The sequence below is a fragment of the Rattus rattus genome, chromosome 3 (assembly GCF_011064425.1).
Source record: "Rattus rattus isolate New Zealand chromosome 3, Rrattus_CSIRO_v1, whole genome shotgun sequence".
NCBI lineage: Eukaryota > Metazoa > Chordata > Mammalia > Rodentia > Muridae > Rattus > Rattus rattus.
Window position 1 is genome coordinate 58217811 of NC_046156.1, and position 13108 is coordinate 58230918.

Sequence of the window (13108 nt, forward strand, 5' to 3'; positions counted from 1 at the left end):
AATATGAAAAATGACCACCAGACATTGAGGCTGTGCAGGAGGGCCATATCAACCAGGATCTTAGCCAGTAGTAGATATTTTAAAATATTAATATAAAAAATATCTATGAGTAGAAGATATAATGATAAATGTAATACTTCTCAGTATCATCTCACTTTGTAAACTGCTGTTGAGAGTGTGTCCTTAGATACAGAGATTAGCTTCTTTGTCAAGTGTCTTCTTGAAATTCACCCTACTTCTACCACATATAAAGTGCAAATAGTGATAGACATCTGCCTCATGGTGTTATAATGATCACTTTAATGGATTAATATATTTAAAGTGATTAGAGCAATGGTTCTCAACTTTCCTGATGCTGTGACCTTTTAATACGGTTCTTCATGTTTTGGTGACCACAACCATAAAAATCTTTCATTGCTCTTTTATAACTGTAATTTTGCTAGTGTTATAAACCATACTGTAAATATCTGATATTTCTCATGCTCTTATGGGAACCCCAGTGAAAGGGTCATTTGACCCCATAGAGTTCATGACCCACAGGTTGAGAAGCAGTGGATTAGAAAGTTCTCTCAATCCGCACTATCAGTAAAGCTAGAATTTATTCTGTTACCATCATCATCATTATTATTTAGTATCTGCTTCCTATGCCAGCTCTTGCAGATAACTGGATGACAGCTAGCATTTTACGGATCAAAGAAAGGCCCACCATGAAGTCACAACAGTGTTCTCCAGCTGTTTGCAAAGACCAGTCTTGTCTTCACTTTTCATGATGTGGGCAGGCCAGGGATGGGCAGTGTCGGTGGAAAATCAGAAGTAGGTATTAATCCCACCTTAGTCATCATCTAGCAAGATGTGGTAACAGCACCCACTCTTCAAGATGATCAGGAGGGATAAATTATGTCAGACCATGATGGATGGCAACTAAAACACAGTGCCTAGGAATCATGGTAGACAGACATTTTAAACAACTGAACCTGTGGCATCCACTTATCTCCCACCCTAGACAAAACTAGTGTGATTATTTCTAGTATGGCCAGACTCGCTGGCGAGAACAGCTGAAAGAGACATACAGCCGGAGAAATAGAGCTTGACTCATGGTGGAGCCTCTTCCAGACAGATTGCTTAAGTCACAGCAGCACCGTGGGTTAAAGGAAGAAAAATATTGATGTTTTATTGAGTTTCTCCTATAGGTCAGATTGTGTGTCATGGCTGCGATCTAAACAATGAGCTGGTACAGAAGGAATGCACAGCTGAGACAGATGAGATAAACGTGCACAGCCTTGACTTCTCCAAGACCCAGTACATCGCTTCCTTTATTTAATTACAAATTAATTGAAAACACTCCTGTGCCAAGCAAACAGTACTAGTTCTCGATTTGTTGATAATACCTTAATCCTCCTGTAATATCCCATAGACACCATTGGATGGTTAGGTCATCCATTTTACACTTGCAGTTCTGGATAAGCATGGCTGCCTGAGGCCAGGAACAGGACAAATGCACACAGAGCTTTGCTGTAGGAATGGTGACTCAAAGCTAGCTGCATATAAAATCAAGGGAAGCAAGGTTCCCAGTGCACCAGACCCATTTTAAAAAAGCCAGTAAGACTCAGATAATGTTAGACTTGAAGGAGTTTGGAGGCCATCCTATGAATAGCAACATCAAAATATTAACTGAAAATACATCCAGAAAGGCCTGGAGAATGGCTGGCTTCCCTTCCTTGCCAGCCGCACGCCCTGTGCTTTCACTGAGAGTCTGACTGTCCTTCAGGTCAGGAAGGCTCTGAGGGCTCCTGAATGAGAAGGTCAATCTGTAATTTCCTTCACTTCAGACATGCTTGACACACAGCAGAAAATCAGTAAATATTTTATGTATGAGAGCCAGGGAGAGGAAAGGAAAAGATAGGAAAAGAAATGAAGGAGCCAAAAAGGCTTTCAATCACAAACATGTTTCCTTCATGTCTGTCCAGAAAGCTGAAGTTGAGTTTGCATGTGTTGTGTTTAAATGTTATGTCTGGAGGAGTTAGAGAGAGGACTCAAGGAGCTGAAGGGCTTTGCAACCCCATTGAAAGAACATCAACCAAACAGACTCCCCAGAGCTCCCAGGGACTAAACCACCAACCAAAGAGTGCACATGGAGCAACCCATGGCTCCAGTAGCAGAGGATGGCATTGTCGGGCATCAATGGGAGAAGAAGCCCTTGGTCTCGATGCCCAGAGGAACGCCACAGAGTGGGGAGTCAGGAGCGAGTGGGTGGGTGGGTGGATGGGTGGGGGAGCACCCTTATAGAAGCAGGGGGAGGAGGCATGGGATAGGGGGGTCTCTGGAGGGAAAACCAGGAAAGGGGATAACATTTGAAATGTTAATAAAATGTCCAATAAAAGAAAAGCAAAAAAAATATAAAATATAAATATAAAATATAAAATATAGATATAATATATAAAATATAAATATAAAATATAAAATATAGATATAATATATAAAATATAAATATAAAATAGACTATATAAATAAAATATAATATAAATATATAATATATATATTACAAATATAAAATAAAATAGAAGGAAGAAATGTTGAAAAAAATGTTAAGACTGGATCATTTCAAGCTACTACCCATGTATCGTGTAGTTGTCACTAGGGTCAAAGTCACAACAACTTGAAAAATAGTGCAAACAGTGGTTTTGTTTAGTCAAGGTAAAACAACTCAAATTCAGAGCTTGGTGAGGCAGAGTCCAGCTCTGACCATAGCAACTAACTTCTCTGCTGAAGCAGATTGCAGAACTGGTAAAGCCAAGATAAAACACTGATGGTAGAATTCAGCATGGAGATATTTTGCTGGATCTCATCTTGCAAAAACCAGAGAAAACATCAGGTAAGTTTTGGTTCATTTTACTGATAATTAGGAACAGATAGTATCAGGAATGAATGAAGGGGCTTGGTCTAAAGAATAGTATCCTCATAGAAGCAGGGGAAGGGGACTTGGGGGGGGGCAGGAAAGGGGATAACATTTGAAATGTGAATGCATAAAATATCCAATAAAAATGAAAAAAAGAGATTATGATCAACTGAAAAAAAGGTTGTGTCAACCAGTCTTGTGCTTCACCACCTGCTAGCTGGGTGTTGTTTAAGGCTATGCCTTAGCTCCCATTAGCTCAAATGTAAGACAGCCCTCAGAGTTGGGTCATCTGGTGCTGCTGTTAGTGGTTCTGAGCCTTCCCTCTGCTGTGCAGGTGGCCGTGTCCGCTTTATGCTGTCCGTTTCCATCCGTGCTAAGGGATGGGTGTTGGCAGAAATTGAATCTACTTTCCTGCTTACACCCAGTTGCAGAGAAAAAGCTCCCGTTCAGCTTTCTTTGAACACAGAAGAAAAACAGTTTTCAAAGTTCCAGCAAAAATACCCCCTCTTATCTCCTTGACTAAAATTAGATAATATGTTAATTTCTGTATCAGTCAGTGGTAACAGGTTAAAAGCTACCAGGGCCACTCTTGGAGCCAAAGGCAGGGTTTGCTGACCCTGGATTTTATGGGCATCAGGGAGAGGAGAAAGGCAGCATTTAGCAATAGTCTATTTGCAAAAACAAAAGAACATGGGGACTGACCATTGAGATGGCAAGCTTGCAGGGCTGCACTAAGACTGCTGAGTGACCACTGTAAGCTTACTCCCAACTAGCTAATAAGTAAATGAAGGTCAGACCATGGTTATTTTATTTGGTTTTGACAATTACTGGGAGGTCACCCTTAATCTACTCTTCTAACTGCAGGCCTGGCTACCTCCCCATCAGTGTACCCAGATATTTGCTGTTTCTCCTGCCCATGTGCTCATGGTCCACCTCCCCTTATGGTGGCTTCTTCCTCACTTCTTGTTCTTTCTCCTTCTCTACCTGGCCTCTGATCTCTCCTCCAACTAGGTGGCTCCAAAGCCACCTACCTTTAATCCCTCCAGTAGGTTAGAATCAAGCAACAAGGATTGCACAACAAAAGTTTATAAACATGGCAAGTTACTCCTAGGCTTAGACCTTCTGGTGTAGAACTTAGCATTACAACATATAGCAACAGACCAAAGCTCAACATGACCAAGAGTTATACTGTCAGAAGTAAAGACAAGTGTGACTGGGAAACAGTTGACTTTTAGATATAAATAACTTGGTAAACAACTATTTGGTTTTTACTTAAATGTTATTAGTTCACAGGCACAAAGAGATGAAGAAAGTGTTGAGTTTGTTACAAAGATACAATTGCCTCTCCATTCCCAAACAGTTAAGTTAAAGTAAAGAAAGTCTGAAGCCTTAGAATAGATGATTTCAAATTCAAAGCAGTAACCTGATGGATGATGGAAGTGTTTCCTTGAGAAAGACTGTCACCAATTCCCCTGGCATCAATTTGCCCAAGTCCAGCTGATTGAATGGAATGCTGTAAAACATGCTTTCAAAATGTCATACCATACGTACTGCTGATCTCATAGAAGATGCAGATTTATAGGAAAATGTGGACAAAAATCATTGAGGGCCTGGCTCGATGACTCAATGGCTAAAGGTACTTGCTTTGTATGTTTGGAGACCCAAGTTCAATCTCTACAACTGGTGTGAAAGTGGAAGGAGCTGTAAGGCTTGAAGTGAGTCTTAACTACTGGAAGACCCCCCAAGCGAGACACAAGAACAGAGTTTGATTCAAATGCAAGAGGTTTATTTTTTTGGCATGTTGGGGTCGACTCACAATCAGCCCCCTCATGGCAAGTGACTAGAAGGTGACTCCAAATGGCTATAACAAGAAGTTTTTATATTTTTTAGGGATACAGGTCACATCAGCAAGGTTACGGTTTAAACTTACTGGCTAAACATTCATTTGAATCTATTGGCTAACAAGCACATGACATGCATTCAAACTCTATCTGGGACTAGGGGTCAGGTGAGTAACAGTACATTCTGCATTTTTTTTTTCAAGAATGTCCCTATGGAAAATGGAACTTGGCCTAGCCTTGACCCAAGGTGGGAAGCTGGTACTTGGCCTAATCTTGACCTGAGGCGGTGGGTGCAAGGCTGGTGAAAGCCCCTAGGGCCCTTCATACCCCTATGTATTGGTTGTATTCTGGCTGTGTCTCTCAGGAGAGATCTACATCCGGTTCCTGTCTGCCTGCACTCCTTTGCTTCATCCATCTTGTCTAATTGGGTGGCTGTATATGTATGGGCCACCTGTGGGGCAGGCTCTGAATGGGTGTTCCTTCTGTGTCTGTTTTAATCTTTGCCTCTCTCTTCCCTGCCAAGGGTATTCTTGTTCCCCCTTTAAAGAAGGAGTGAAGCATTCACATTTTGCTCATTCGTCTTGAGTTTCATGTGTTCTGTGCATCTAGGGTAATTTGAGCATTTGTGCTAATAGCCACTTATCAGTGAGTGCATACCATGTGTGTTTTTCTGTGATTGGGTTACCTCACTCAGGATGATATTTTCCAGTTCCAACCATTTGCCTACGAATTTCATAAAGTCATTGTTTTTGATAGCTGAGTAATATTCCATTGTGTAGATGTACCACATATTCTGTATCCATTCCTCTGTTGAAGGGCATCTGGGTTCTTTCCAGTTTCTGGCTATTATAAATAAGGCTGCTATGAACATAGTGGAGCATGTGTCTTTGTTATATGTCGGGGCATCTTTTGGGTAAATGCCCAAGAGAGGTATAGCTGGGTCCTCAGGTAGTTCAATGTCCAATTTTCTGAGGAATCTCCAGACTGATTTCCAGAATGGCTGTACCAGTCTGCAATTCCACCAACAATGGAGGAGTGTTCCTCTTTCTCCGCATCCTCGCCAGCATTTGCTGTCACCTGAGTTTTTGATCTTAGCCATTCTCACTGGTGTGAGGTGAAATCTCAGGGTTGTTTTGATTTGCATTTCCCTTATGACTAAAGATGTTGAACCTTTCTTTAGGTCCTTCTCAGCCATTTGGCATTCCTCAGCTGTGAATTCTTTGTTTAGCTCTGAACCCCATTTTTTAATAGGGTTATTTGTCTTCTTGTAGTCTAACTTTGTGAGTTCTTCATATATTTTGGATATAAGCCCTCTATCAGTTCTAGGATTGGTAAAGATGTTTCCCCAATCTGTTGGTTGCCAGTTTGTCCTAACAACTGTGTCCTTTGCCTTACAGAAGCTTTGTAGTTTTATCAGGTCCCATTTGTCGATTCTTGATCTTAGAGCATAAGCCATTGGTGTTTTGTTCAGGAATTTTTCTCCAGTGCCCATGTGTTCGAGATTCTTCACCACTTTTTCTTCTATTTGTTTGAGCGTATCTGGTTTGATGTGGAGGTCCTTGATCCACTTAGACTTAAGCTTTATACAGGGTGATAAGAATGGATTGATCTGCATTCTTCTACATGCTGACCTCCAGTTGAACCAGCACTATTTGCTGAAAATGCTATGTTTTCTCCATTGGATGGTTTTGACTCCTTTGTCAAAAATCAGGTGCCCATAGGTGTCGGGTTCATTTCTGGGTCTTCAATTCTATTCCATTGGTCTATGTGCCTATTTCTGTACCAATACCATACAGTTTTTAATCACTATTGCTCTGTAATACTGCTTGAGTTCAGGGATAGTGATCCCTCTGGAAGTCTTTTATTGTTTAGGATAGTTTTAGCTATCCTGGGTTTTTTTCTTATTTCAGATGAATTTGCAAATTGTTCTGTCTAACTCTATGAAGAATTGGATTGGACTTTTAATGAGGATTGCATTGAATCTGTAGATCGCTTTTCATAAAAATGGCCATTTTTACTATATGAGCATTGGAGATCTTTCCATCTTCTGATATCTTCAATTTCTTTCTTCAGAGGCTTAAAGTTCTTATCATACAGATCTTTCACTTGCTTGGTTATAGTCACACTGAGGGATTTTATATTATGAAGCGTGTCCTTTCCCTAATTTCTTTCTCAGCTTGTTTCTCTTTTGTGTAGAGGAAGGCTACTGTTTTATTTGAGTTAATTTTATACCCAGTCACTTTGTTGAAGGTGTTTATCAGGTTTAGTAGTTCTCTGGTGGAACTTTTGGGATCACTTAAATATACTGTCATATCATGTGCAAATAGTGATATTTTTGACTTCTTTCTTTCCAAACTGTATCCCTTTGATCTCTTTTTGTTGTCTGATTGTTCTGGCTAGGACTTCGAGAACTATATTGAATAAGTAGGGAGAGAGTGGGCAGCCTTGTCTAGTCCCTGATTTTAGTGGGATTACTTCAAGTTTCTCTCCATTTAGTTTAATATTAGCTACTGGTTTGCTGTATGTGGCTTTTACTATGTTTAGGTATGGGCCTTGAATTCCTATTCTTTCCAGGACTTTTATCATGAAGGGGTGTGGAATTTTGTCAAATGCTTTCTCAGCGTCTAATGAAATGATCATGTGGTTTTTATCTTTCAGTGTGTTTATATAGAGGATTATGTTGATGGTTTTCCATATATTAAACCATCCCTGCATGCCTGGGATGAAGCCTATTTGATCATGATGGATAATCATTTTGATGTGTTCTTGGATTCGGTTTGCAAGAATTTTATTGAGTATTTTTGCATTGATATTCATAAGGGAAATTGGTCTGAAGTTCTCTTTCTTTGTTGGGTCTTTGTGTCTAGGTATAAGAGTAATTGTGACTTCATAGAAGGAATTCAGTAGTGCTCCGTCTGTTTCAATTTTGTGGAATATTTTGGATAGTATTGGTATGAGGTCTTCTATGAAGGTCTGATAGAATTCTGCACTGAACCCATCTGGACCCTGGGCTCTTTTTGGCTGGCAGAATTTTAATGGCTGCTTCTATTTCTTTAGGAGTTATGGGGTTGTTTAAATGGTTTATCTGTTCCTGATTTAACTTTGGTACCTGGTATCTGTCTAGGAAATTGTCCATTTCCTGCAGATTTTCAAGTTTTGTTGAATATAGTCTTTTGTAGTAGGATCTGATGATTTTTTGAATTTCCTCTGATTCTGTGGTTATGTCTCCCTTTTCATTTCTGATTTTGTTAATTTGGACACACTGTGTCCTCTGGTTAGTCTGGCTAAGGGTTTATCTATCTTGTTGATTTTCTCAAAGAACCAGCTTTTGGTTCCATTGATTCTTTGTATAGTCCTTTTTGTTTCTACTTGGTTGATTTCAGCTCTGAGTTTGATTATTTCCTGCCTTCTACTCCTCCTGGGTTTATTTGCTTCTTTTTTGTTCTAGAGCTTTTAGGTGTGCTGTCAAGCTGCTGACATATGCTCTTTCCTGTTTCTTTCTGCAGGCACTCAGAGCTATGAGTTTTCCTCTTAGCACAGCTTTCATTGTGTCCCATAAGTTTGGGTGTGTTGTACCTTCATTTTCATTAAATTCTAAGAAGTCTTTCTTTATTTCTTTCTTTATTTCTTCCTTGACTAGGTTATCATTGAGTAGAGAATAGTTCAACTTCCATGTATATGTGGGCATTCTTTCCTTATTGTTATTGAAGACCAGTTTTAGCCCGTGGCGGTCTGATAGGATGCATGGGATTATTTCTATCTTTCTGTATCTGTTGAGGCCAGTTTTGTGCCCGATTATAGGGACAATTTTGGAGAAAGTACCATGAGGTGGTGACATGAAGGTATATCCTTTTGTTTTAGGATAGAATGTTTTATAAATATCTGTTAAGTACATTTAATTCAGTACTTCTGTTAGTCTGTCTATGTCTCTGCTTAATTTCTGTTTCCATGATTTGTCCATTGATGAGAACATGGTGTTGAAATCTCCTACTATTATTGTGTGAAGTACAATGTGTACTTGGAGCTTTAGTAAGATTTCTGTTATGTATGTAGGTGCTCTTGTATTTAGAGCATAAATATTTAGGATTGAGAGTTCATCTTGGTGGATTTTTCCATTGACGAATATGAAGTGTCTTTCCTCATTAGGTTTCCAGTTTGTTAATCTGTGTCTTTTTATTGGGGAATTGAGTCCACTGATGTTGAGAGATATTAAGGAATAGTGATTGTTGTTTCCTGTTATCCTCATATTTGGAGGTGAGATTATGTTTGTGTGCTTGTTTTCTCTTTGTTTTGTTGCAAAACCTTTAGTTTCTTGCTTTTTCTGGGGTGTAGCTTGCCTCCTTGTGTTGGGCTTTACCATTTATCATCCTTCATAGGGCTCGATTTGTAGAAAGATATTGTGTAAATTTGGTTCTGTCATGGAATATCTTGGTCTCTCCATCTATGTTAATTGAGAGTTTTGCTGGGTACAGTAACCTGGGCTGGCATTTGTGTTCTTTTAGGATCTGTATGACATCTGTCCAGGATCTTCTAGCTTTCATAGTCGCTGGTGAGAAGTCTGGTGTGATTCTGATAGGTCTGCCTTTATATGTTACTTGATCTTTTTCTCTTACTGCTTTTAATATTCTTTCTTTGTTTTGTGCATTTGGTGTTTTGACTATTATGTGACAGGAGGAGTTTCTTTTCTGGTCTAATCTATTTGGAGTTCTGTAGGCTTCTTGTATGTTTATGGGCATCTCTTTCGTTAGGTTAGGGAAGTTTCTTCTATGATTTTGTTGAAGATATTTACTGGTCCTTTGTGTTGGGAGTCTTCATTCTCTTCTATACCTACTATTTTTATGTTTGATCTTCTCATTTTGTCCTGGATTTCCTGTATGTTTGGGCCAGTAGCTTTTTCTGTTTTACATTATCTTTAACAGTTGTGTCAATGATTTCTATGGAATCTTGTGCTCCTGAGATTCTTTATTCTATCTCTTGTATTCTGTTGGTAATACTTGTACCTATGGCTCCTTGTCTCTTCCTTTGGTTTTCTATATCCAGGGTTGTTTCCCTTTTTTTGTACTTTCTTCATTGTTTCTATTTCCATTTTCAATTTCTTCACCTGTTTGATTGTATTTTCCTACAATTCTTTCAGGGATTTTTGTGTTTCCTCTCTAAGGACTTCTACTTGTTTACTTGTGTTTTCCTGTATTTTTCTAAAGGAGTTCGTTATGTCTTTCTTAAAGTCCTTCATCATCATGATCAAATGTGATTTTAAATCTAGATCTTGCTTTTCTGGTGTGTTTGGATATTCAGTTTTTGTTTTGGTGGGAGAATTGGGCTCCAATGATGCAATGCACTCTTGGTTTCTGTTGCTTGGGTTCCTGTGCTTTCCTCTTACCATCAGGTTGTCTTTGGTATTACCTTGTTCTGCTATTTCTAGCAGTGGCTTGACCGTACTACAGGCCTGTGTGTCAGGAGTGCTGTAGACCTGTTTTCCTGTTTTCTTTCATCCAGTTTTGGGAACAGAGTGTTGGGCGTGTAGTCGTTCGTTTACTGTCTTTCTGTTATTCCTGTGGGCGTGTGTCCTGAGTCCACCAGGCAGGTAACTTGGAGCAGAAAAGTTGGTCTTACCTCTGGTCTCATGCCTGAAGTCGATCCTCGTGGCTGGGTTTCAGCTCTCAGTGAGGGCAGCAATCAGAAGGGCCTGCCCCTACTTCTGGGTCCCTGTGTGCAGGTGGCCCTGATGGCTCTAGGTGTTTTCCTTTAGCGTCAGAAATGTGGGCAGAGGGTAGTCTCCTCTGGTTTCTCAGGCATGTCTGCCCCTCTGAAGGTCTAGCTCTCCCTCCCACAGGATTTGAGTGTAGGGACCTGTTTGACAGGGTCCCTTCAGATCTGGGTGCAATCTGGATTGCAGGGCTATTGCAGCTTGAGCGCCCCTATCTTCCTGTTCCCAGAGGCCCTATACAATTTCCTCTTGGGCCAGGGATGTGGGCAAAGGTGGGCAGGAGTGGTAGTCTCTCCTGCCCTGCAGTCTCAGGAGAGTGCACATGTCTGAGCAATGAGCTCTCTCTTCCACAGGGTTTGGGAACAGGGAGCTGTGGGCAGGGATCAGTGAGGTTTGGGCACCAGCTAGAAACTGGAAGTGTCTGGTCCCAGAGGAATTTTGTGTGTCCTGAGTCCACCATGCAGGTCACTTGGAGCAGAAAAGTTGGTCTTACCTCTGGTCTCAGGCTTGAAGTCATTCCTCAGGGCTGGGTTTCAGCTCTCCATGCGGGCAGCAACCCAGCGCTCATCTTCTTAACTCACAGGGGCTGTGTGTTCCAGGCCAAAGGGCACTAAGCAAGCTGGAGGAGCCAGGAGATGTGTGGCTTAATTCCTTCTCGTGCCTTCCCCCACCCTACCCAGGGATATCGGTTATTGTGGCCATGAGGCATGATCAACCTGGGTCTTAAGCTCCACATACACAACCTGCAGACATGCATGACATTGCCCAGCCATTTCAGCCCCAGCAAGAGGAAACCTTTCCAGCCACCAAGGAATATTGTTTAGTCCCAGTGGCCCCTTGGGCCCATGATTTTATTTTCTGGAGACTGGCCCAGCTTGGAGGAGGTCCAAGTGTTGGGCTTCAGTATCCATCAAGAATTGGTTGGGTTTCCCTTCTACTTTCAAGGTTACCCTGGGCTTGGGGAGGGGGTCCGAACCCTGTCCTCTCTAGTTGCTGTCTTCCCCCAGGGCTAACACCTTCATCATTTGGGGGTGCTTTTCCCAAGGCCTAGGATTTCCTGCCCCCATTGCCAATATTCGATGGCCTGATAGTAATTCTCATCTATGGGCCTGTAGATTCAGAGGGGGAGGGCCACTGTTGTATCAGGTGAAGTGACCCTTTTGCTCTGGGTCCTCAGTTCTGAGGGTCCCTCCCCACCCTCCCTCTTTGCTAGGGCTGGAGGAAGGTGGGAATAAGGGATGCTGGATGAGGGCTCAAGGGAGATCCTTGAGGAGGGGTCATGGGAACTGGGGCCCTGGTAGGAAGGTAAGGGGGTGGAGGATCCATCCAGTATCAGATCCACTGTGGAAGGGTCCTGGATGATATTGTTCTCTACAGACTCATTGGTCTCTACAGACTCATTGGTCTCTACAGGGTTCTTCTTCTTCATGGCCAGTATCTGTGAGTCCCTCAGAGAAGAAAATGCTTTTATCAAAGGGGGGCATGTCCTTCACTAGATCCTTCCAGGAACTATATAGGGCACTTGGTCTGTGTGCCTGAGGGATCCTGGTGTAAAGACTTTAGACCTTTACTGCTTTGATCACCTGTAAATCAAGGGTCCCTACTGATGGCCATCCTACTCAGAAGGAGGACCATTTGGAGGAGCAGAGAGTAACTAACCTTCCCTTCTTTACTACTACTGACAAGAGTTATCCTCTTTCCCCCACTTTCCTCCAATGGTTGACTAGGATGGGATAGATTCAATTTGTCCCATGTCCAAAAATAGCATCAGTCAAAGTCCAAGTCCAAGAACACAGAGAAAGGCAATCAATACACAGACAGTTCACCCCTGCCATGGGTGCAGAGCAAGACTCAATTGGCTCCTGACAATACTGAAGTCCAAAAACAAAGAGAAAGACAATTAACACACAGTTTGCCTCTGCTATGGGCACAGAAATCAGGTAATCAGGTGACTTGGCCAGCTTACATTGGTATCGAGTATAACAAGTTCCAAAAGGAGCAGAGTCCTCCTGACTCCCCAAAGTCATAACCTTAAGGCACATCTGCCAGCTACAATTTGACTGCACCAGACCAGAGGCACTCTAAAGCTTACAGACACTTGTGAGCAAACCAAAGCAAGACAGACAACATGGATACAGACAACACAGATACAGAAAACTGCAGTACCTGACCTCAGGCTCAAGCTCTTCCTCCGACCACCATTCCTCTCAACCTCGTGGTGGGGGGTGGGGGATCTGGCTTCCTGGCCAGTGCACCATAGACACCTACATCACAGAGCTGTCCTCTGATTTTCATACATGTATTATGGCATTTACACTGACACATACATTATGCAATACATATATAATAATAATAATAGTGATAATATAATGATAATAATAATAAGTGTCTTAGACCAATGCTTCTCAACCTTCCTAATGCTGTAACCCTTTAATAAAACTTAATACTATATGCACATTTAAATAGAATAGTTTAATTAATGATTTAATTTTTAATTATCTCTGATTAAGAGTACTGACTATTCTTGCAGAGAGCCAAAGTTTGATTCCTAGTACCCTCATGTTGCTCCACAATTGCTTATAACACCAGTTCTAGAGGATCTGTTGCTCTCTTCTGGAGGTGCATATAAACTCCTATAATCAGACACACACACACACACACACA